The sequence below is a fragment of the Choloepus didactylus genome, chromosome 1, assembly GCF_015220235.1.
Source record: "Choloepus didactylus isolate mChoDid1 chromosome 1, mChoDid1.pri, whole genome shotgun sequence".
In the NCBI taxonomy this organism is placed as follows: domain Eukaryota; kingdom Metazoa; phylum Chordata; class Mammalia; order Pilosa; family Megalonychidae; genus Choloepus; species Choloepus didactylus.
In genome coordinates, this window is record NC_051307.1 from 38,760,574 (window position 1) to 38,786,294 (window position 25,721).

The 25,721-nt window shown below is 35.2% G+C and overlaps 1 protein-coding gene, 1 long non-coding RNA gene and 1 pseudogene across 10 annotated transcripts in view; all 3 read left to right on the top strand.

Moving 5' to 3' along the window:
* ROBO2 (roundabout guidance receptor 2) overlaps positions 1-25,721 on the top strand; it is a 1,484,543-nt gene that overhangs the window by 82,504 nt on the left and 1,376,318 nt on the right. The window lies entirely within an intron of this gene.
* LOC119531892 lies at positions 7,374-11,251 on the top strand. Its single transcript, XR_005216440.1, has 3 exons — positions 7,374-7,687; positions 8,306-8,448; positions 11,214-11,251. It is a non-coding gene; the product is annotated as an uncharacterized LOC119531892 (long non-coding RNA).
* Positions 14,410-15,300, top strand: LOC119531885 (annotated as a pseudogene).

Genomic DNA, 25,721 nt, shown 5'->3' on the forward strand with positions numbered 1-25,721 from the left:
TTAGCTCTTTGAGCATATTTAGGACTGTTTAAAGAAAATCTTTGTCTGGAATGTCCCAGGTCTGATCCTCCTCATTTATGGCTTCTTTTACTTTAATCTTCTCCTTTGCCTGGGCCATTTCTTCCCATGTCTTTGCATATTTTGTAATCTTCTGTTGAAACCTGGACATGTTGATATTTTAATTTTGTATCACTGGAATTTAGACTCTGAGGTATTTGTTCCTTAAGCTTGTATCCAGATATTGTTATGACAGACCCTTCCTTGCATACCAGGAGCTAACCAAAATAAAGGGAAAACACTTCCCAGTTTTTGCAGATTGACCAGAATTATCCATATAAAGAGTTATCCTTTATATGGATATATAAGTTATCCAGACTTATCCTTCAGAGTTTATCCATATAAAGAGTTTAGATAATGACTCTGGAACAAAGTGTAGGGGCCTCTCTGGTCCTTTCTGCATATGCATCTTGTCTTAGACATGCACGATTAGCCCCAGTAATTCCCCATTTACTCGGATGGGAATGTCCCCTCTTTCCTAGGAAATAGTTTCTTTGTGCTCTAGGGCACTGCACTGTATGTCCTACAGCCAGCAATTCCTTTCCAAAGGCAGGACTGCTCTCCACAGCCCTTCACAGGAGACCTATGCATGTTCCCAGTATGTGCACAAGGGTTACTCTGCTCACTCTGGACCCAAGACCAGGGTTCCACACTGGGGTGCAGTCAACTCCATCCCAACACTGTGAGGGGTGAGCAAAGGGCATAGGGAGGGGACAGCCAGGAGAACATGAGATCCTACTGCTTTTAAGTAGCCTTTCTCTTGAATTAGTGCTTGCCCTGTTATTGCAGTCCTTTAACTGTTTTCTGGAGCACTGAGAAAGATGTTTCTTCCAAGTCTTGCTGGTTCAAAGCATTTGTGGAGGGACAGAGCCCTTAGCCTCTCATTCTGCCATCTTTAATAAGGAAGACTTCTTTCTATTTTAACAGATAGAAATATTTGTTGAATGAAAGATAGTGATAAAAATATTGAAAATCAGTACTCCTTGAAAACTAAAACAAAAATACTGCAAGGCTGTGTTAAAAAAATAAGATCTGTAAAAAGATCAATAGATTCCTAGTTTACCTCCCCATGATTAAATAATCTTTATGCATTGTAAATTGGTAAGTAAAAATGTATATCCAAGCATTCTTATTCAGGGCTAATTTTATTAAATGTTTTATTAACAATATTATTAAAGCTGTTTTTTCCTAAATGGCAGTGAACTTTTTGAGTAAGATTTTTCTTTCTGCATATATTTATACCTAATTGTCAAGGATATCCTTGGCATTAATAATGCAAATCTTAATTACAAGTTAGAAAATTGATGCACCCTTTTGGCTACAATATTGCAATGACTTCCTATGAAGTAGAATTATTTAGATAATAAATCTCTTGGGTATCCTGTGCTTTGCTTTATTGTTTTCAGTTTTTCTGTAGCTTTCCACTGTGGCCTAGAACTTGGTTTGTGTTCATGAGCAGTGAATAGTGAACTTGAAATGTTATTAATTTAACAGTTGAGATACATGTATAAATTGTTTTGGTTTAGGAGAGATAGGATCAACATTAATAATTCCATAAATAAATTTTTTATCCTAATTTGATATGTATATTGCTTCTTCACTTCTTTATTTAAAAGAAATGGGAATCATGCCTGAGTATACATTGAATTGATTTTAACACAACTGATAAAACATTAGCTTTATTTGTACATTTAACTACAAAAGGATTGCTTATCATTTCAGGGATTGAGTAGTTCCTAGAAATCTATTAAATGCAGCAACAATTGCCTGTTTTCTCTCCTCATGAAACAAAAAGCAGCAATATTCATTTTACATTTTATGGAAGATAGACATGATTCTAGTACCAGAGCATTTCATTAAAGGGTATGATAACCAGTTCCCAAGTACATCTACAAAAATTGTGCTTTTGGTATATGCTGGGATAAAAATCACTTCAAATGAATTGAGTTTTGATGATGTCATGTAAATGTGTCTTGTTTGAAGAGGGCAGTAGCTTTGTGTAATTCCAGTACTGTTACCCAACTTGCTAAATTACCTAGAAAAATTATGCTTTTTTAGCTCAATTAAATGTAATAGAAAAAAAGGGTATTGGCTTAAATGGACATATTTTTAGTAAGTAAATTTGGATTTGTGTATGTAGGTGCTATTATGAAGCTCCCATGAGCTTACAACTTACATAGGGGCCGTCAGGTGTCAAACAGGTGATAGCAATTGTTCTATACTTACAGTAAAGTGCAGTGTTTCCCAGATTTTGTGCCTTTCCGTGTATTGGAATCACCTGGGGAGCTTGTTAAGGCTATAGATTCCCTGGCTCCATCCCAGGCCTATTGAATAAGAAACTCTGGGTTCAGAGCCTAAGGACCTTTACTTTTTAAGTGGCCCAAGTGGTTTTGAAATTGTTTCGGAATTACTGAAACAATAAGTTGCTTGTTAAAGGAGGGAAGTATCTCCATAAAGAATCATGATTAGAAAGAATTTGGAAACTTTCTCTTTTTTTAAATAAATAAAGTCCATTATAGAAAATTTGAAAATTATGGAGTATATGATACCAAAAGATAGTAGGGCCTGTTTATGGGAAATTAAATGATCATTTTGACAGATTTTATAAGATTTTTGAAACTTTTGTAGCTTTTGTATAAGCTTTGACTTAATCGTATTTGATTCCCAGTGTTTATCAGAAATAAGACCCTCTACAGTAAAAGACATATGTCTCTGTCTTAGGTAACACTATGGAAGGTTTGGGAGAGAGGGGTAATGTAGTTGGCCTGGGAATAAAGTAACACAGAGGAAAAAATTACCCTGAAACTGGGTTGCCTGCAGACAAAAATGTAGTAAGTCTTATTGAGCCCTCTCTGGAAGGGGATCTTTAAGGCTCATGACAGATTCTCAGCAACAATCATATTTTTGTAGTCATTTTCCCCTAGTAGTGTGGTGCCAGGTTTCACTTGTATTTTTATTGTGCAACAGATAAGTGTGAAATTGTTGAAATATACCCGGATTTGCTAATAAGAATATGGGTAGGTGAGAGACATGTGTGGGGGTGGGGTGGGAGTGGGGGGGGGAATGGGAAATCAAAGCTGTGTACCTATTTTTATTCAGAAGTTGGACTTAAATAATCTATTTAATAAATAATGTGTTAGATTGTTGGGTACCCGAGAATTTAAAGATATGTTTCTAACCTCAGGAAGCACATAATTTAATTGAGGCGGCAAAACTGATACATAAATGTAACGATAGTAAATTATGCAAAGCCATATTTAATCACATAGTTATAAAAATGGACGCTTCAAAGGCAAGATAGATCAATAATGATGGAAGTAACTACAAGAGTCTTATTGATGTTTATATAAGTAAAATGTGAATAAGAAGAGGGCGAGAGAGAAACTATCCAGATGAGAAGAACCACATGCAAAAAGAGATGGAAGTTGAGAGTATTCCGAGTAGGTTGTGGGCTAACTAGAGAGGTGATTGCAGGTGTGTATATAAGTAGACATGGTTACATATTGGATGGTAAAGTGAAGTCACCCAAATTATGTTCTAAAATTGTCATGTGAGGCAAGAATCTCATCATCAAAATTACCCTTAAAATTCATTAAATTTACCCTCAGAGAACACCTTACTTGATTTTTAACATACCACTCTCCAGAATATTTGTTTATATAAAAGTATGTAATGTATATAATAATATCCAGCCTATAATTAAGCACAGAGACAAAATATAATTTTATAACATTCAAATTATATCACAATGATTAAAAAAAAGGAAAAAATAATACTCAAAAGTGCTTTTAATTGAATTTTTATTTGTCTGGGTTACAAAAATGCAGCTTGTCTGTAGTAGTAAATAAGATCATAAGTCAAGAAAGGCAAGTAACATAAGTGCCTACTATATGCCAGATACTTGCTAAGTTTCTCTACAAATATGTCATCTCTTTTTCATGGCAGCTGCTTGAAACAGGAAGCCTCTGAAGAAAACATCATTATCTCTATTTTACATAAAGCAGTCCAAAAATTAGGTGGTTTGCCTAATTGTGAAGCTATGGTTGAAATTAAGGTCTTTAGGAATCCAAACACCATGTTCTGATATGATACCACATTTCTTCCCTAGTACAAAGAAATTCAACAGTATAAGATTTTTAACTGGTAGACCCAGGGGATTTCTGAACAGATTAACGACAATGCCAACAATTTTTAAAATGAAATCAGCCTAATGGTCTGAGTGAGAAAGCATGTGTGAAGTGATCAAATCCCATTTAACAGTAATAAGATGAAGTATGGAAAAGTTTAAGGCCTTTCCAAGATACAATTGATAGAAATAGACTCTCAAGCAAATCAGCCCATAATCCCTAATTCTGTAAATCTCATCTTTGAAAGTTTTACTGTAGAACAATTGTCTAAAGAGCACACATTGAAGAAACAAAAGAAGCAATTTAGAAAAACAAAACAAAACAAAACAACTCATCCTATTAAAATATGTCATAGACATGGTTTGGCCTTGATGGAAAAAGTCCAGCTTTTTGCCCTTGCTCTTTCTATCAATGGGCATATTGTAGTATTCTTTCTTTTCCCTAATTACTTAGTCAATAGCAGAAGAGGCTCAAATTAGGTGTATTGATAACAAATTTTAAATGAACATTGTGAAGCGCTTGGGCCACAGTGTCACCATATCACAATCCCGTTAGCAAACCTTGAGCAAGAATGGATCCATTTTGAAAGTGGCATTATTCCATAAATTCCAGGTGTGGGAAGTTAATGAATTGTTATTAGGACAAAAGAAGCTACTCTTTCTTTTAGAAGATACACATAGTTTCTGAAGCATTAAAGCAGTTTTGAAAGCCCAAGAAACTTGCAAACAAGCTTTCATTAACATGCTGCTAACAGGCATCCATGGTACCTTAAGAGTTAACAAGGAGTTTGTACCTGAAATAAATGCTGCAATACTTAAAAGTGAATATAAAATTGCATTGAAACATATCCAAGGATCTCTAGAGACTTACTGAACTACAGAAATCAGGCTTTCAATAACTTTTCATTTCTGCCACTGAGCTAGTAAAATTAATATTTGTAGATTCTCTTCCTCCTCTACAGTGAGCCATGTGAAAGTGCCCCTTCTAAAAGGGGGAAATCATCTAGATAGCCAAATTGTATTTCAGTTGGATAAAATATGAAAGTTTTAACTACTGTTGTCAACTTAGACAATTGCAGAACATTAAAATTTATGAATTTGACAAAAATTCTGTTATTGGTATGAACACTACAATGCAACTACTAACTTAAAAAGGGGCATTTTACAGAGCAATTGCTTTAAATTGGAATTCTTTTTTTTACTTTTAAAGTATATAGTGAATTGCAATACTGTGTAAGAAACAAAACTATAAGTGGTATAGCAAAATATTGAGAGGGTACATCATTACAGATTTGATAATTTTTTAAGACACAGTAAATCTTGGTTTGCTGGGAGAATATAACTTATTTATGAAACATTTTCATTAAATTTTGCTATTTGTGAAACAAAGTTTAATAGGCTTATTTGAATTTACCACCATTTTAACTGAAGTGCTATCAGTTTCTAATATAATTAGAAAATTAAGAGTTCTCTTTATGATCCCCAAAAAGGAGTCACAGAAAACAGGACTGCAGGACAGTTCCTACCCTTGTCTGCCAGTTTGCTGCCTCTGTTCAAGAATTTATCTATTTTGAACATAAAAGTATACAAGGGAGTTGCTAAGGCTACTCACCAGCCATTTTGGTTGTCCTCTGTTGGATACAAGAGAGATTATCTTTCCCCACTTTTTTAAAATTAGTCACCTCTATGAGATTTGCTTTGATCAATAAAATGTGATCTGAAATATTTATTGGTCTGTGCTCTGCTCTACTGCTACAGTGATCTGTGAGTCTGTGTTCCTATAAGGTACAAAGCTCGGTCATCACAGATGACCATGTGGTCTCCAGGACTCAGCAGATTTTGCAAGAACAGGAAATAAACCATGATGTTTTCAAAACACTGAGAATTGAAGGATGCTTGCTATTGTACTTAACCTACATTAACCAGAATAATACACTACATGGCCTTCTGTGACCATTCTAATTTGAAGGTACTAGACTCTGAGCACTGTGAAGACAAGGAAGGTCTGTGTTTTAATTATCTTTCTCCCCTCAATATCTAGCATATTCCTGGACTGTCAAAGGTTGTTAGTTAATGGAAAAAAATGAGTAAATGATGAGTTCTAATATGTACGATAGATTGGCAGCCTCTTGAAAGGCGCTTTTTAAAAAGTGAAAGAAAGTGACAAATAGTTGAGTAAGAGTAAATAATAATAACTAGACCAAAAAGAAGTGAATTTATGGAGGGCTTGCTTATAAGTATCAGGTGTTATTCTAAATACCTTAACATATTGAATCCTTCCAAAAATTTTATGATATAGATATTAATATTACTCTTGTTTTACAGATGAAGAAATAAAGTCACATTTTTACCCAGGGAATATAAAAACAATAAAATGTACTATCATAAAACTGTTCAAAATTACTAGGCTCTTAATAGAATGAAAAAATAATTCACCAGATCCAAGGGTACTAGTATTAGAACCAGCTGGTGGAATCTTTTAAAAGTACTAGTTTACACAATGGGAATAAAATAGCTGAATTTATTATACACTAGAATACAAGGGAAACTTTTCAGAAATGTTTAGATGAATTCCTGGCAGGTGGTCCTATAATTTGATCACTACAGGAGGATAACCTCTGAGTTTTTTGAGGTTAATGATAAGAAAATATTTGCTTAAGCAACTAAATCCTCTGTGCCCCCAACAGACAGAAAATATTGATTTGAGTGGACCTAGTCTCTGCCCTAGCATTATTCTTCTTATGTACTGAGAACAATTTTATTTCTTTTTATTTATGATTTTTTTCTTACTTTTCCACCTTTGCTTAGAATTGTCAAGTGAATATTTATTTAAATTCTTGCTTGGTCTTGGATTTAATTATGTTTTCAGCTAAAGGTGTTCAACCATACTTTTCATTCTCATGTCAGGAGTGGTAAATGCTGGGCTTCCGTATGTCGATCTACACTCTTAATTTGGCAAGTGAGTAGGAGTTGATGCCTGAAGACATTTCTGTAATTGTGCATTCAGGTGTGGTAGCTCTCTTTCCTTCCCATTAAAATCACAGACCCTTTTTACTTACATCCTTATTAGATCAGTGCATTAGTTTACTATTGCTGTGTGACAAATTAAAAGGCTCAAATAACACAAAATTTATTATTGTATAGTTCTATAGTTTAAAAAGGCTGGTACTCTCACCAGAATAAAATCAAGGTGTCCTCAGCATGCATCCTTTCTGGAGCTCTAGGGAAGAATCCAGCTCCTGCTCATTTGGGTTGCTGGGAGAATTCAGTTCCTTGAATTGTAGCGAAAAGGTCCCCATTTTCTTGTGAAGTGTAAACCAAGAGCCATTCTCTGCTTCTAGAGGCTGCCACATTCTTTGGTTTTTGGCCCCCTTCCCACTCTGTAGAGCCAGCAAAAGCGGAATAAGTCCTTTTCACTTCTCATCTCTGCGACCCACCCTTCCGCCACCCTCTTCCACTTTTAAGGACACTTGTGATTATGTTGGGCCCACCTGGATAATTCAGGTAATCTCTCATCTCAGGGTCAGGTAATCTCTCATCTCAACAGCTTTAATTGCATCTGCAAAGTCTCTTTTGCCACATAAGACGATATACTCATAGGTTCCAGGGATTAGGATGCAAACATCTTTGGGTTGCCGTTGTTCTGCTTGCCATGGCCAATGAATGTGCTTAGACTTGGAAGATTACATCAGATGGAAGGAGTGTCTCAAATGGAGAGATCATTCAACATTTTTAGACAGTTCTTTATTCACTATTTATTGTGGTGCCAATCAAAGCATTTCCTTGTATTCTTTCTGTACTGGAGGAAATTAGATGATAACAGGGAGTCTCTTTTTATTTTTAATATCAGCAAAATCAGTATGTTACAGATATTTGTAGTACTTGAAATTTAAAAATCTTTCTCTGTTTTAAGTGACCTATTTTTAAAAATCATTGATAGGGAGAGGGATTCATCTTTCTTTACTCCTAGTTTATGAACAATAGATTTCTCAGAGTGGTTGCTAGTTCTGGAGAGCCTTCAGAACTATGGGACTACCCTAGACTCAGTTTTCTGGAAAGCTATCCCCAAATGACATGTCCAGAGGCCTCTAATATCTCCCTCATTTTCATTCCTTTGCATAGGTGCTTTAGCTCCAGCCATCAATATAGTTCAAAGACCACAATCTTCAGAAACACCTGAAGTCTATAAACTATGTACACCTGCTGGACCACGTTCTTTGTTGTGTGATAGTTGTACTGGAGAGGAGAGAGATTGCAGACATCAGGTGATTGCAATGTCTACTAATGTTTGAGAGCTGTGACTTTCCCTTTCACCCAAAATATCTACTTTGAACATTAAATATGCTAAAATTTTGCTTTGTACGAATGTATATGCTATTTCTTATATATTCCCTAAGCCTTTTAAGATTACTCTTATGCAAGAGTTGGGCACGTCAAATAAATGATTGTAACGGGTAATCTAAATGAACCAGAAAGTTTGAGATGAAGAGATCTCTGGACTAGGAGTTGAGATATGGGATTAAGTCCTGATTCTGCTACTAGTTAGATTATAACATTAGACAGTTTATTTTATCTTTTCCGGCCTCAGGCAAATGAGTTTTAGATGACATGATCTGCATCTCTTGCTTAAAGATCCACTTATTGAATGCCTAATTTGTGCTAATAAGTGGCATAGGATGCAGCATCATTCATCAAGACGCTATCAACTGGTTGGAAAAATTACACCCATATAAAACAATTGGTTACCAAAAAAGTGATAATGTGCAAAACATGTTGTTTGGGCTATAAGTTTGGCATTTAGAAAAGGGAGAGATCATTAATAATTTAGTGGATTATGTTAGAGAGGGAAGTAAGTCTTGAGCTAGGTCTTGGAAGTTGTGTAGGGTTTGGATAATTGAGAGTAAAACAGATAATATGGAAGAATTGCATGTGGGAAAAAGCACAAGTAAAATCATGGGAAGGGGAAATTATCATCGTATTCTCCAGTTTGAATTGCTTAGGTGGCCAGATATTGTAAGATATTGCAAACTGAAGTGCTTAGGTTAAATCTGGTGGGTAATGGAGGTGGGGCACTATAGTTCCATTTTAGTTGCAATGAGCAACATAGAGTCTTGGGCATACCTTTACTATCCAGGGTAGACAGTGTGAAAGAAGGGAGCTGACTCTGTCTGTGTTCCTGCAAAAGAAATTTTGTTCTACTCATTCCTACAGGTTTTTACAGCATACAAAGTAGTCTCCTATGTGACTGTTTTCAGGTTTTTCAGGGCAGGTGCATTTTTTCTAAAGCCATAAGGTTGTGATTGCATGTCTTTGATCTCAAGGGACAATCTCTTCAGGGCTGGACTGGAGACAGTAGCAGGAGACAGGGGCATGAAGCCCGGTGTCTTTATCCTTATCTAAATTGCCTGCCTTCAGGCATACAAAGCTTTGGCCTTTTCCCAGCCTGGTGCCTGCCTTCAGGCACACAGTGCTCTGGAGGTGGCCTCCCTGTATAACCTATCAAGCCAGGGAACCTTTCTTGTCTCCGCAAACAGAAAGTCAGAGACTCAGGGAATTAGTTTTAAAATGGTTATAGAAATGCTGATATGATGGGTTGGAAAATTGACTATCACAAGACTTAATGACAGAATAAATAGTAGAGATAAAGTTACGGACAGAATTGAAGAAGGCACTAAGACTTCTAATGTAGAAAACTGAGATAATTGGAAAAATTAGACCATCCAGAACTTGAAAGGTTTGGTTTTGAACACACTAAAGCTGATATGACAATGGGAGATAGAAGCACAAATATTCTGTCTTCATTGAAGAATAATGGAGTAATCACCTATGTGATGAGGTATAATAGTCATTGGCATAGAATTAAAACTGGTAACGTTTGGCATTCTTCCCAGACCTTTCTACTTGGGAGGGAAGGCAGTGGTGGGATCTCAACTGAGGATAATGGCAAATGCTGAGAGGAAGCCAAGGGGTAAAGAGATAGAGAACATAGGGTAAAGGTGCTTTAGGAGAGTGGTTGAGAAAGGCCTCCAAGGAGGTAACAACTGAGCACAGATTTGAATAATGTTAAGGAGTGAGACTTGGAAATATTCCAGGCAGAGGTTACTTACTGCTTAAAGGTGTCTATATAAGAATAAGCATTGCTTGTTCCAGAAAGATCAAGGTCAATGTGGCTAAAGGGTAGAGGGTAAGTGTTTGGAGATGAAGTCAGAGAAAAAGCCTGGGGCCAATAAGCTTTTATTGCATGACTTAAGTGCAATAAAATACTTAAGTATTTTATGACTTATTCTAGATACATACAATTTTAGAATTTACAAAGAAATGAAATTTAGTTTAGTTACCCCCCCCCTTTTTTTGCAGATGAAACTACTGACTCTCAGATAGCTAAGGGGCATGCACAGATTGACACAGTAGTGACTGAATTCAGAAGAGTTGGCAATCAGTCCATTGTTCTCTTTATTACTTAACAAAGTCCTTTCAACATGTTTTGCTTCTTTGCTCATAAACAGCAGAGTAGTCATTGCTACATTTAGGTATTCAAATTGATCATTAAGAACCACAATTGTGAAGGCTTGGAAAGCATGGACTTCTTGGCTCTAATCATGGCATTCATCTTTTTCTATTTTGCTTTCCTTCTCTCCACACTCTCTTTATTTTTAATGTAATTTTATTGAGATATATTTACACACAATACAATCCATCCAAAGTATACAATCAGTGGTTCACAGTATCATCACATATTTTTTTTATTCATCAGTGTGATCATTTTTAGAACATTTGCACTACTCCAGAAAAAGAAATGAAAAGAAAAAAAAGACTCCAAACATTCTATACCCTTTACCCTTTCCTCTTATTGATCACTAGTAGTACACTTTACCCAATTTTAAGACTTAAAATAGAAGTAGGTAAACTGACAGTGTAGTATTGGCAGAGATAGGTAGATATTGATGAGTGTAACAACAAAACATCCAGAAGTAGATACATACAAACATGGGCAATTTTTTTCTTTTCTTTTTTTCTTTTTGCTATATAGTTATAGAATCATTATCAAAGATCAGGACTACTGGATTACAGTTCAACAATCACAGGTATTTCCTTCTGGCTATTCTAAAACACTAGATACTAAAAAGAAATATCTGTATAATGAGTCAATAGTTAGTTATTTGTTAAATCCTAATTTCTTAGTTACACCTCCTCCTTCTCATTTGATCTTTCTCTCAATCTTCAGGGATGTCTGGGCAATGACCGTTTTAACTTCTTCATACTGGAAAGGGGTATTGACCTTATGGAAGAGGAATGAAACTGTTTAATGTTCTTGAAGAAACTGGTACCTCTGGGTTTCAGAGCTTATCTGGCATAGGATCAATCTGGAGGCCTTAAGTTTCTAATAAAATAAACTTACTAAGAAAAACTGTTATAGAGAGTTGGATAGGTCCCAGGGCACTTCCTAAGGTTTTCAGGAATACTGTTGGTTGGGGCTTGGCATACAGTGGTACTTTGCAATGTATTGCTAAAACTTGCATAAAAGCAGCCTTCAGAATGATCTCTCAACTCTATTTGGAATCTCTTAGCCACTGAAATTTTATTTTGTTCCATATCTTTTCTCCTTTTTGGTCAAGAAGGCATTCTCAATCACAGGATTCCATGACCAGGCTCATCCCTGGGAATCATGTCCCATGTTGCCAGGGAGACTTACACCCCTGGGATTCATGTCCCACATAAGAGGGAGTGTAATGAGTTTATTTGTGAGTTGCCTTAAAGAGAGAGGTCACATCTGAGAAAAAAAAAAGATGGTCTCTGGGGGTGACTCTTAGGCATAATTATCCGCAGGCCTAGGTTCTCTACTGCAGAAGTAGGTTTTATAAGGGCAAGGCTTATTAAATTGTGAGTCCCTAGTGCCTGAGAGAATATCATGAATTACCCATTCATACCTCTAACTGGAGTCTGATATCTTATTCAGCTTCTTTAATAGTTACTGTATAGTGTAATGCTGTCTTTCAGAGTTGCAGAACTCTAACTCTGAGTCTCAGGTGTCACACAGATACCCAATATTCCAGGCAGCTACCATGTTATACACAAAGAGCACAGCATCTCAGACTTTAGAAATAACAGTTAAAACTCAAGAATAGATGTGACTGCTGAAAGAGCTTACAGTCTAGGAACCTTTACAATATTTGAACATTCTGTACTCCTTAATCATAGATTACCCAATCTCTGCCCACTTTCTACCCCCGATAACCTATGCACTAAAATTCAATTCAGAGAGTTTGCTCATTATAGTTAGTTTATTTAAATGAGACCATACATTATCTATCCCCTTGCTCCTCACTCAACATAATTCACTCAACATAATGTCCTCAAGGTTCATTCACCTAGTTGCATGCCACATGACTTCATTCTTTCCTACAGCCACTCAATATTCTGTCATAAGTATACACCATGGTTTGCCCTTCTGTTCATCAATCAATGTACCCTTAGGCCACCTCTATCCTTTGCAAAACATAAATAATGCTGCCATAAACACCAGTGTGCAAATGCCTATTCATGCCCCTGCTTTCGGTTCTTCCAAGTCTTTGCCTAATAATGGGGTTGCAGGATCATGTGGCAACCCTATACTTAGCCTCCTGTGGAACCACCACACTGCCCTCCAGAGGGGCTGCACCATTTTACTTCATTTTAGTTCCCCACCAACAGTGAATAGGTATATCTGTCTCTACACATCTTCTCCAGCACTTGTATCCTTCTTTTTATTTTTTAAATGGTTTTATTCACACATTATACAATCCATCCTAAGTGAACTATCGATGGCTCCCAGTATAATCACATAGTTATGCATTCACCACAACAATCTATATGAGAACATTTCCATTTCTTCCACAAAGAAAGAAGAAGTAGAGAAAAGAAAAAGAGAGAGAGAGGAAAGCAACAACAACAAGAATCCCATATCCCTCCCTTATATCACCCTCTTATTGACATTTAGGTTTGGTATATTGCCTTTGTTACAATTAATGAAAGAACATTACAGTGTTACTGTTAGCCATAGACCCAAGTTTGCATTAATTATATTTTTTGCATATATGATCCCATTTTTTAACACCTTGCAATGGTGACATTCAATTGCTCTCCCTCAAGTAAAAACTTTTATATTTGTATATTTACGTGTCATCATTTTCTACTCTATGTTTTGGTATGTTATACAGTCCTCTCTCTTTCCTTCTGCTGCCATACATGCCCCTAGCCTTCCTCTTTCAACTATACTCACATTCAGCTTTGTTCATTATGCTTCCAATATTGTGCAACCACCACATAGTATTGTGCTATCGATTTCTGGATATTTACAATCAGTCCTACTGAACATTCTGTACTCCTTCAGCATCGAGTGCCCAAACTCTACTCTTTTTCTATCTCTTGATAACCTTTGTTCTCACCTTGAACTCCCAGAGTTACTCACTATATTTAGTTCATATTAGTGATATCATACTGTATTTTTCCTTTTGTTTCTGGTTTATTTTTCTCAACATAATGTCCTTAAGGTTCATCCACATTGTTGCATGCATCATAACTTCATTCCATCTTACAGCGGCATAATATTCCATCTATGTATATACTACATTTCGTTTATCTGCTCATCCATTAATGGACATTTGGGCTATTTCCATCTCTTGGCAATTGTGAATAATGCTGCTATAAACATCAGTGTGCAAATGTCCATTCATGTCCCTGCTTTCAGCTCACCCAAGTATATACTTAGTAATGGGATTGCTGGATCATATAACAATTCTATACTTAGTGCCCTGAGGAAACGCCAAACTGCTTTTCAGAGTGTTTGGCCATTGTGCATTCCCACCAACAGCACATCCTCCCCAGCACTTGTAGTTTTCTGAGTTTTGTTGTTGTTGTTGTTTTTGTTGTTTTGTTCTGTTTTTATAATGGCCATTCTAGTAGATGTGAGATGATGTCTCATTGTGGTTTTGATTTGCATTTCCCTAATTGCTAGTGGAGTTGAGCATCTTTTCATATGATTTTGAGCCATTTGTATTTCCTCTTTGGAAAAGTGTCTATCCATGTCTTATGCCCATTTTTTAATTGGGTTATTTGTCTTTCTGTTGTTGAGTTGTAGTATCTCTTTATATATTCTGGATTTAAACCCTTACCTGGGCTGGAGCCTGTGACCAAGTGGAAGTGAAGTAGAGCAGCTATTGTTGCCGGCCTTTTCCTTCCCCCCACAGTCCTGTCAGCAAATTGATTAGGCCATTAGCCCTCAAGCCGAGACTTGTCTCTTACTTAGTTCTGGAGCATGCCTGGCTGACATGAGTGATGTAGAGGTGAACAACTTTGAGGGCAGAGGATCTCACTCTCAGTCAAAATCTCTAACGGGAACTCCTGCTAATGTAAAATCAGAGAGCAGCTCAGGATCTTGAAGGTCCATCACGGGTTTACAAATGCACTGAATCCCATTCTTGATTGAGATCAAAATTCAGGTTGAGATCAAGAGGCACTCTCACAGATTTACATTTGATCCAGACCCCGCTCTCATTCTCATAGGAGATGATCTCAAAGTAGAGCATATACACCGGAATACTGGAGTCAAAGGAGCTGAAGTCATTCACCATTGTCTAACTGGAGCATACATACAGGCAGCAGGGCAAATCCAGATCCCAACACTTGTCCTCAGTTTGTACACAACAGAAAGAGATCTTTATGAGGTATTTTCTCAATATGGACCTTTGAGTGGTGTCAATGTGTTTTATGATCAGAGAACCAAGAAATCACGAGAATTTGCTTTTGTTATTTTGAGAAGAAAAAATGACTCAAAAGAGGCTATGGAAAGGGCAAATGGAATGGAGCTGGATGGTAGAGGAATTCATGTGGATTATTCTATCCCCAAGAGAGCACACACACCTACACCAGGTATCTACATGGGCAGGTCAACTCATAGAGGTGGCTGCGGTGGAAATGGTAGCAAGCAGCAAGACTCTTACTATGATAGAGGATACAATCTTAGATATGACAGGTATGAAGATTGTGATTACTGGTACAGAAGAAGATCACCTTCTCCTTATTATAGTTGATACAGATCATGATCAAGATCTCGTTCCTACATCCCAAGATGCTATTAATAAACTGAATGGTTGAAGTTGGGGATGTGTTTTCTTTATATTTCTCTTTTTTTAAATTCTGAATTTCTCCAGGGTTTTAATCCTTCCTACTCCTTAAAAAGAACCCTTTAAAAAAATCTTTGGATTATTTAGCATCTACACTTTACCAATTGTATTGCTGTTTTCTACCCCTTTTATTATACTATTGAAGATGTAATTGTCATTTTGAGCAAACGTCTTGCATAAAAAAAGAACCTGTGTTATGCTTTGTAAATTATTTTTCATTGTTTTTATGGAAAATTAACTGGTAATCAGATGAGGAAAGAGATTGACCTTTTTAAAGCTAGACATTGTATTAGAAATATTCATTCATGACAAACTTTCTTTTTTAACTTTCTTTGGGTATGGTAGTAACCAAAGTAACTACCAAGTAGTTCAGTCATGTCAGGTTTGGGGTGGCATGAAAAAATAGTTGAGTGTAGAAAATTTTGAAATGATTATAGAAGAAAACACTTGGTCATTTCTTTTGAAGAATGGAATTTTTGAACGTTAAAATTGTCTTTGTTTTTTAGAGATTGAAAGTTTGTAGACTCAGCATGACATGTATTTTAAATACATCTGTTAAACCTTACAAACTTAAAATGTGTGATTTTTGTGTTAAACTTATTGAAGTTTAAATATTCCCTTTATCATGTAGGACAACCATTAACTGTTAACTACAGCAATTTGTATAATTTGCTGTTGGAAATTTTAAGTAGGCTATTGTGTAGTATAAAGTCCTTAGAAGATAGATGAGGGGAAAAGAAGTCTCCTTTCAAATAAAAGTTAATTTCTTTGAAAAAAAAAAAAACCTTATCTGATATGCGATTTCCAAATATTGTCTCCTGTTATGTAGGCTGCCTTTTTACTTTCCTGACAAGTCCTTTGTTGCAGAAAACTATTCAATTTGAGGAGATTCCTTTTATCTATTTCTTCTTTTACTGTTTGTGCTTTGGGTGTAAGGTGTAGGAAACCACCTCTTATCATAAGATCCTTAAGATATTTCCCTACATTTTCTTCTAGCTGATGTTTAGGTCTTTGATCCATTTTGTTAATCTTTGTATAAGGTGTGAGATAGGGGTCCTCTTTCATTCTTTTTGGTTATGGATATCCAGTTCTCCAAGCACCATTTGTTGAAAAGGCTACTCTGTCCCAGTTCAGTTGAGTTGATCACCTAATCAGAGATCAATTGGCCATGGATGCAAGGGTTCACCTCTGCACACTCTGATTCCATTGGTCAGTACATCTATCTTTATGCCAGTACCATGCTGTTTTGACCACAGTAGCTTTCTAATATGCTTTAAAGTCAGGCAGTGTGAGACCTCCCACTTCATTTTTCTTTTTCAAGAATTTTTTTAGCTATTTGGGGGCACACTGCCCTTCCAAATAAATTTGATTATTGTTTTTTCTATTTCTGCAAAGCAAATTGTTGGGATTTTAATTGGTATTGCATTGAATCTATAAATCAATTTGAGTAGAATTGACATCTTAACTACATTTAGTATTCTAATCATGAACACAATATATCCTTCCATTTATTTAGGTCTTCCTTGATTTTCTTTAGCAATTTTTGGTAGTTTTCTCTGTATAGGTCTTTTATATCCTTGGTTAAATTTATTCTTAAATATTTGATTTTTTGTTTGCTATTATAAATGGGATTTTTTTCATGAGTTCCTCCTCAGATTGCTTCTTACTGGAATATAGAAACACTACTGATTTTTGCACATTGATGTTGTATCCCACCACTTTGCTGTAATCATGTATTAGCTGTAGTAACTTTGTTGCAGATTTCTCAGGATTTTCTACATAGAGGATCATATCATCTACAAATAGTGAAAGTTTTACTTCTTCCTTTGCAATTTTGATGTTTTATTTCTTTTTCTTGCCTAATTGCTCTCACTAGAACTGCCAGCCCAATGTTGAATAACAATGGTGACAGTGAGCATCCTTGTCTTTTTCCTGATCTTGGAGGGAAAGCTTTCAGTCTTTTTCCATTGAGTATGATGTTAGCTGTCCCCACACTCTTAATGTCAAAAGTAACCTTGAAGAAGAAAGAAATTTGGAGAGGTAGCCTAGGAAAAGGAGGTTAGGGAGTTGGGGAAATCACTTTTTGTTGCTTCCCAGGTGGTGCATATGGACATATTATATATGAAAACTAATCATGCCTATCGAAAATGATTTGCTAGTATATTTCTGTAGTACATTGTAGGTTCTTGACATTATTTGTACAATTACTGTAGCTTGCCTTTTCTTCTTAGTTATTTGTGTTTTCCTCATATTTTATGCCCTTTAAAGATGGGTATAATTAAATAAATCCAAATATCTGGTATTAAACATTCTGACTCTTCAAAAGTTATATATACCAAATAGTAAAGGTTTATATTTTATCATAAATCTTCATTAGTTTATCATTGATTTTATCCATATATCTTTTAGTCTTTTAGATCAGAAAGCTTATCCAGAATATCTCTAGATCACAAAATTAATTTTCCTTTTTATTTCAATTTAATGCAATATAAATTATACTGTCTGTAAAAATTTAGTAAGTTGATGGAGTCACCTTTTTTTTAATAAGCAATTAATATTTGCTAGACATCCATAATTAGTATCTTATGGAAAATTTAGATGCTGCAGAAACACCTTTGTAATAACTACTGGATTAGATATTTTTCCAAACTCAATTCATGCCTATAGATGCAAACATACATGAGAATGAAGACTTTTCACATTTTTGTAGTAAAAATATGGACCAACATGAACCTCATTGCTTCACACTTCTTTTATTTTTCTTAAAGAAAATGGTCCACAAGGACCATTTGAAGAGGGATAGGAAAAGAGGAAAGAAATGCTTTTGTAGAATTATTCAAGATGATCCATTTTAACCCCATTTTTTTTTCCCATGAGGGCACCAAATCTCAGAGAAAAGTGACTTGCTCAAGATCACACAAGGAGGTAGGAAATCCCAATATCCATGCTTAGATTCTGAGGACAAAGCTAGTTTATCAGTCCCTTCTCTTATACTACTACTACTACTACTGCTGCTGCTGCTAACAATGATCATAGTTTGAATAAAACAATTTATGTTCCAAAAGTGATTTCTGTGTATATATGGAGTTTAACATATCTCATTTTTTCTGGCCCATGCCAATTTAATTAGACATTTTTGCAAATATTCCATTCTGTAATCACATTGCATTTTTATAGTCAAGAATTATTTCCTTCAAAAGCTATTTATCATATATCTAACCTGCTTAAAACCTTCTAATGGTTTTCCATCACACTTAAAATATATATTTTTCCCTAGCCTGCAAAACCATAAATGACTTGCCAAGCCCCTCCCTAGCTCTTTCAATTTATTTGAACCATTTTTCCTCTTGCTCGCCATGCCCCAACCATGCTGTGTTTCTTTCTGTTTCTTAGATGTTCCAATTATATTATTTGCTTTTTTTTTTCACTAGCCATTCCTTCTTCCAGGTTCATGTGTCCTCCTCTCATCTTAATTAACATGATCAACTCATTCTTGATGTTCAAGTCTCAGTTTAAATCTCATCTGGGGGAACACCCTTCCTCACCTAAACTAATATAGCCTTTTGACCACACCCTATACTATCTAAATCTTTTCTGGTAATTTACATATTGTTGAGGTTTTGTTTTGTTCTGTTTTAAATACACTGTTTCTCTCAGTGAGAATGGAAAGGGAAATCTCTGCTATTGTCCTTGTCATTGTATTCCCAATGCTCAGAGAAGTGCTGGACACATAAAAAAGGCCCAATAAATTATGTTGATTCAAATTGAATAGTGGAGATGGGAGAGAGGTGGAAGAAATGCACAAGTAAATACAGTTAAATGATACATCTCTTTATTGTTGCAAATCCTGCTGATCAGAGACATGGAGGACAATTGAAAAAGTGTGAAAATTAGGAAAATCAGGTAATTATGACATCATGGGGACAATAGGTGGGAAATTATATGAACCATTAGTCTTAATCTTTGTCCTCAGGATTTGTCTTATTATTGTTTTCTTCTTTATACATACAAACACATACTTTTTCCAATATTTTACAAAGGAGCATATGCTACATTTTATAACTGGTAGAGATCCTTTTTACAAAGAATTCATGATGTAGAATAAATAAAATGATGGTACATGCATTTATTATTAACTTTAAAGGTATAAAAAAAGGAATATGATTTAAATACCATCAAAATTTTCTACCTTATTCAGTGTTTTATTGGCAACACTGTAAATAGAGGAATCAACATTTGGCTTAATATTATTTTCTTAATATTTTAATAACATTGATAGCAATCCCCCTTGATAAGTTTTCCACTAATAATATTTGGAAAGAATTGAAAAATATGGGCTCAGCTGGCATGGGTAATAACATGGGGGAATTTTCGTTTTATTGCCATTAACTTTAGGGACAGAATTTATTTTATCTGTCCTCACCAGTTTCCTGTTTTTGCTCCAAGTACACGTAGCTTCCAAAAGATTCAACTCATTTCAGGCCTGTGAAATACTCTCTAGTTTTTGTTCAAGAGTACTGAACAGATTCTTAATCACTTTAATTTAGCTTTGTGTTAATCTTGTAAAAGGTATCTCATTTAACAAACCTTTAAACAAAAGACATTTAAGCGAATCTATTCATTTCAGTAAGAGGAGAAAAACAGAATGTAAATGAAAAAAACATGTTCCTGCATACATCAATTTGCAAATATATTTGGTAAATGTATTTCCAGATTTAAGTTTATCGTAGATTGACTGAAGAAAGGCAATGATAATACACCATGACAGTGAGGGATAGTTAAGAAATTTAGAAAAAAAATGAGGATCAAAGACACAAAATTGTTATTAATAACCATTCTTCATCTTTACGAAAATTAGGTTTCCTAATATTTTTAGCTTTGGAGGTATTTAAAAACATATAAAAATTGATTGTCTGAAGTAAAATTTTGCTAAGGTTTTATTTCCTTCAATTACTAGCCATTCAAATACTTTATCAGTTTTGAATAATATTTAGGTTTCAGGTATTCAATATGGATTCTCACCAATAAAATACAGAATTCTAGGACAAACCCTGGGGAACTAATATGTGTTGAACAAGAAAGGACTTCTGTAGTCAAATAAGTTTAGGAAACTAGGTTTAAAATATATAAACATTTTTTATTCTGTTTTAATTTTTATTTTAGAAATTATAAGAATTTTTGATACACATAAAATTAAACATACACTGAAAAATTTGGGAAGTTTTAAAGACTCATATAACTTCATATCCATTTGGAGTTTGAAATTATAGGCATCAAGAAGACTAATGACCAGGTCCAACTGAAAGATTATGTCAAAGGCTGGTAGCAAATAATTCCAGAAGCATCTTCCTCCCTTAGCCTCCACATCATCTAACAGAATGTCTTTAGTTTAGAAATGGCATCTTGGAAGGAGGCCCTATAGAGATAATGTTTTTCCTAAAAAATGGCCTACTTACTACCAGCCTTTTCCTTATCAGGTAGCATACTATTCACTATATTTCACAGCTGTATAAAGAGCAATTTCTTAGACTATTCTTTATCTGTCTATAAAAGAAAACTCTCTTACAAGGTAAGTTCCTACCTGATAAAAGACTCACTTAAAAATAGTAATATAGAGCATGATCTCTGGGACAGACAGCCTCAAATATGAAACTAAGTTCCATCACTTAGTAGTTTAGGACCTTGGGCAAGTTACAAAACTCTTTTGATGGTCAGTTTTCACACCAGTAAAAAGAGGATAATAATAAGACTACAACTTTGGGTCAGTATAAGGGTTATTGAGTTAATAGTAAAAAAGCAAAACAAAACAAAAACAGCACAGTGCTGGGTAATATGCCTGAAATAAGTGAAATAAGTGAATTTTTCCCCCAAATTCTGGAATTTCAGTGAAGGCATACGATAGCATACAGATCTATTTCTAGCAAATGTGCTACTCCCCCAAACATGTGTTCACTGCAATCAATTTAAAATTTGCTCATTTTCTATCAATTTCAGAGAGGAATTTGTTGCTTTATTTATTCAACATGAAGAAAACTGGACAAAAGACAAAATTTTTGTTTTCACATATATGTTTTGTCATTGTTTAGACAAAGCTATGACCTCAGTGTATTTTTTCTTGGTCTGCTCTGTTCCTACTAGAAATTTACTGACAAAAAAAAAAAAATGCTCCAGCTATTCTCTATTTCCCTCTTCTGCCTGAAACTCAATGAAGCCCTGAGGGCTTGGAATCTTGTGCACACTGGTGTGGTTCTTTGTGATTATTTAAATGATGTATTCTACCATTAATCAGATCTTTGCATTAATCTGTACTATACATAAAATGTAATACACAGTTAATACTGTATCTGTGCTCAAGGATCAAGACTAAATAATGACAATTGTGTCTATTTATTGCAAAATTTTATGACCTTATGAATGAAGTGGTCAAACTTAAATATATTGACTATTTTTCCTGGGGGTAGAAATTGTGTGTGCAAGTATTTATGTGGAAATGACAGTTTCACATATCTGACCAACAACACATTGTAGTTGGCTCCTGAATTGTCTTCTAATTTGAGAACACTGACATTACTTTCATTTTCTTAAATTTTTCCATCTCTTATTTTTCCAGCAAATATTTCCTGTTCCATTCCTTACATAAGTGTGAACACCAAATTATATAAAAAGAAGGGAAAGCTATTTCTAATTATTGGAAGGAAGATTTTATTTACTTCTAAGATCATTTAGAGCCACCACAAAAGTCTGAGCAATTCTAAAGTATTTCACGTAGATCTTATAGGAACCTATAATTTTTTCCCAATTCAATAGTTTTCTATAGAATGAAAGAGTAAAGAAAAAACTATTTTAAGTACTCACATTTTATTGATTTCACCAATTAATTACTGATCATATAATATCTGACTTTATTTGTTGTATGACACTTAGATGTGGTATTTCATTTTAATTCTTCTAATTTTTCTAAACAATATTTCTTCTTTTTTTCTGTTAAGCCATTTAGCCTTATGTTCTTTTGTTTCAGAATATAATTGTCTTGAATAAAATCAGAACTGTTTAGGCCATTGAGATACAGAAATATTGTACATATTGAATAAAATTACTTAAGTACAGCTGCATAGAAGAATGTATTTCTGAGTAATAGTCTAGGGATTTGATGAAAAACCAAATAGAATTTAATGTGGTTGCATACCAGCATGAATTGAAATCCATGTGATATATATATTAAACTGACAACTTATTTTAATCATGGTAATCCTTATATTCACTGCTATGTTAAGACCCATGCTAAGCTCATCGACATCTTAGCAGCTCACTCAGAAGTCTGGGCATCTACTTTCCTCTCATGTGCTGTTTGACTCTTCACTGAATTAAGAAAAAAATTTTTTTCATCACATCATCTGCTAAAGTAGCTCAAAACAAATTATTCTCAGTCATTGCTAAGATCTACTTTCCCTGAAACCCTCCTCTTTGATTTATGTCTTTGATTGAAGACTGAATCCAAACTTCTCACCTGTATTTATAGGAACATTATCCCTTGGTACAATCCTGTTCTTTTTTTCAATGTTTTAAAAATATATACTTTTACTCTTCCTTGACAACGCATATAGTTTCTCCATAACTGAAGCCACCTTCATTTACCTATTACTGGGATTTTATTGGATTAAATAATTATTACATCATTAAAACAAATTATTGTTAACCACAACAAGGCCAAAACACATGGAAAGGTTTCCATTTTTTTCTTCCCTAAACAAATGTAAGTTCTATAAAATCAAGCTGCTTTATTACTGCTTGGGGTTTGCTCTGAATTCATTCTGATGAATGACACTCCAGATTTATTCCCTAAAAGAATGATAACTCTGGGGGATTTGATAATACAAGTGTCTTTAAAGAGATGCACATATTATGGTCAGAAGCCACCTTCACTCTGTAATCACTTATTGTTATTGGGTGAGAAGTGTGAAATTTTGTTTCAGGGCAATTATATTAGAAACTAAATTAATAAGGGGTATATAGAATTTTAGCCTTTGGGGGGAAATTTATGTTCATGGCTCAACAAATCAGAGTGAGTGTAGTGAATCCTCTGTTTAAAAGAGGTCAAGTGGCAAATTAGTATCTACTTTCCAGTCCAGGGATTTGGGCAGTTTCACAAATGATGACAAGTTTATCATGAATGAGCAGTACTCGGAGGCATGCCATTCCATTTCATTGAGTCAGTCTTTTGGATGGCAAAGTCCAATGGCCATGATCAAAATTTGGCAGATTTTAGGCACAAGCAGAGCCAAAATTATAAATAGCTAATATTCTGAATTATAGGAGTCCAAATAGCCAGATGGAACCTTGAAAGTCAGTTTAATTCAACAAACATATATTAAAGTTTCTGCCACAGCCAGGCAGTATACCAAGATGGGAAAGACATGGTTTTTGCCCTCTGGGAGCAAACAATATAGCTATAGAGACACATATGTAAACAGAAAAGATGCAATATTTGCAGTCATAGAATTATATAAAATAAACAGAAACAGTGTAGAAAATAAAGTCCTAGCCACAAAGTACTTTTTCCTTTATGTGGCTTATCAGAAAGGAGAGCCTCCAACTTTTTCTTCCATATTAGGAGTTTTAAGTAATTTTTTAATCTTTCTTAAATTTATCACAAATGAATCTCTTTGAAGTCCAGCACCTGCATTTTCCACCATAATATTTCAGGTTAAAATGCCTTTCTATAGGGAAGGCACTTTTCTTCTATCACACAGTTCCACACAACCCCAACCCTTCGTCCAACAATGAAATATCTCCTAAATTATCACAGTTAAAAGGGATATTTCTGTTCCACATTTAGGTAACATAAATGCTGGTGGGCAGGTGACTTATGGAAAGGAAGAAGAGGGCATAAGCCAATAGTGTTTCACTCTGTTATGTTTCTGTAGTGGTAGTATTAGTAAATACTATCACATAGAATAAAGAGAATTCATGTGCATATGTCCTGTCAGAGGAACAGATGATAATGAGCTTCCCGGGGCCACAGGACTTATTCATTACACCCCAAGTGACAATGGTCATCTTCTCCCTTTTCCTCTCCAAAGTCCCGTGAGAGTGCAAGCCTGAATATGTCATCTTGGTCCTGCTTGTCCCTATACTTATAAAAGGATATTTTGTTCCAGATTTGAAACTAATAAAATTAGCCCTCATGCCCCCTATTTTCAAACTGTAGATATAGCAGAGCTTTGTTTACTGCTGGGGTTCAGATATTTGGGGCTATGTCTGTTATGCTGGATCTTCCAGGAGTTTCCAAGCATAAAAAATTTAAGACTGCTGTGGGAAAAACTTAATCCTAAGAGAAGTTAAACATACAAGCTTAGCACAGAATCACTGTCCAAATGTGAGAGAAGGGTGATCCCGAGTCCTAAAAGTGCTGCTTGTCACTTGGATTTCTTTCTAGCCCAGGGCTTCAAGGTGTCTTGCTTTCTAGGGGATTGAAGGGACGATGAGGTGGGGGTCCCTGATAGTAAAACGTGAAAAAACTTTTTTTCTTCTCTAAACTCTGTAAGTTATTAAGGAACTAGGCAGTATGGCTTTGGCACACACAAGACACAAAGTTACCAGAACCTCCCACCTTCCTCTTATGTAGAATTCAGCATGGCGTCAGCAGTATATTGAAGCTCCAATGCAACTTTGGCACTTCAAGGGCTCCCACCTGTAGATAGTGCTGAGATGATGGGATTTTGGGCAAAGAAGCCTTGCCTGGCTTTGAGAGCATCCAAAACCCTGAGAGTGAATGAACACTGAGAGAAATTCTATGAGAGACATGTGCAGCCCTCAGAAATAAGTCTGAGGGGCTTTGAGAAAGGCTAGAGATCACAGTGACTTTGGGAATGTATGTGTTAATGGAACCCTACTTTTAAGTCCAAGCAGGTATTGCCAGGTGACATAGGAACTATGTGAACAATCATCATTTTCCTAATCTTGTCTTATAAGTACTGAATACTTTTAATAATCACTGTGTAACCTTTATCAAATCAGGGAGCCAAAATGTGAACCTAATCAAAACTAGATCAATTGTAAGGAAAGAGGGAGGCAGGACTTGCCCATGATTTTCAAATGACACACTCTTCTACATGCCTGCATATTAATATAGGCTTTAAAAATAGCAGCACAACATTGTTAATTGATGAAAAATTGACTATTTACTTTTGTTATAGTTTTCCCTTACAGATATGCATATATGTAGGAATATGTAGACTAAGATAGTTAACCTACCATTTTTATCCCACTTTCATTAGAGTTTGACTCACGTTTGAAAAAATAAAAATCAGGCAATAAAGAGTTACACAATTTTAATAAGTACCAACCACTGCCTGACTTTATCTTCAAGCATCAAA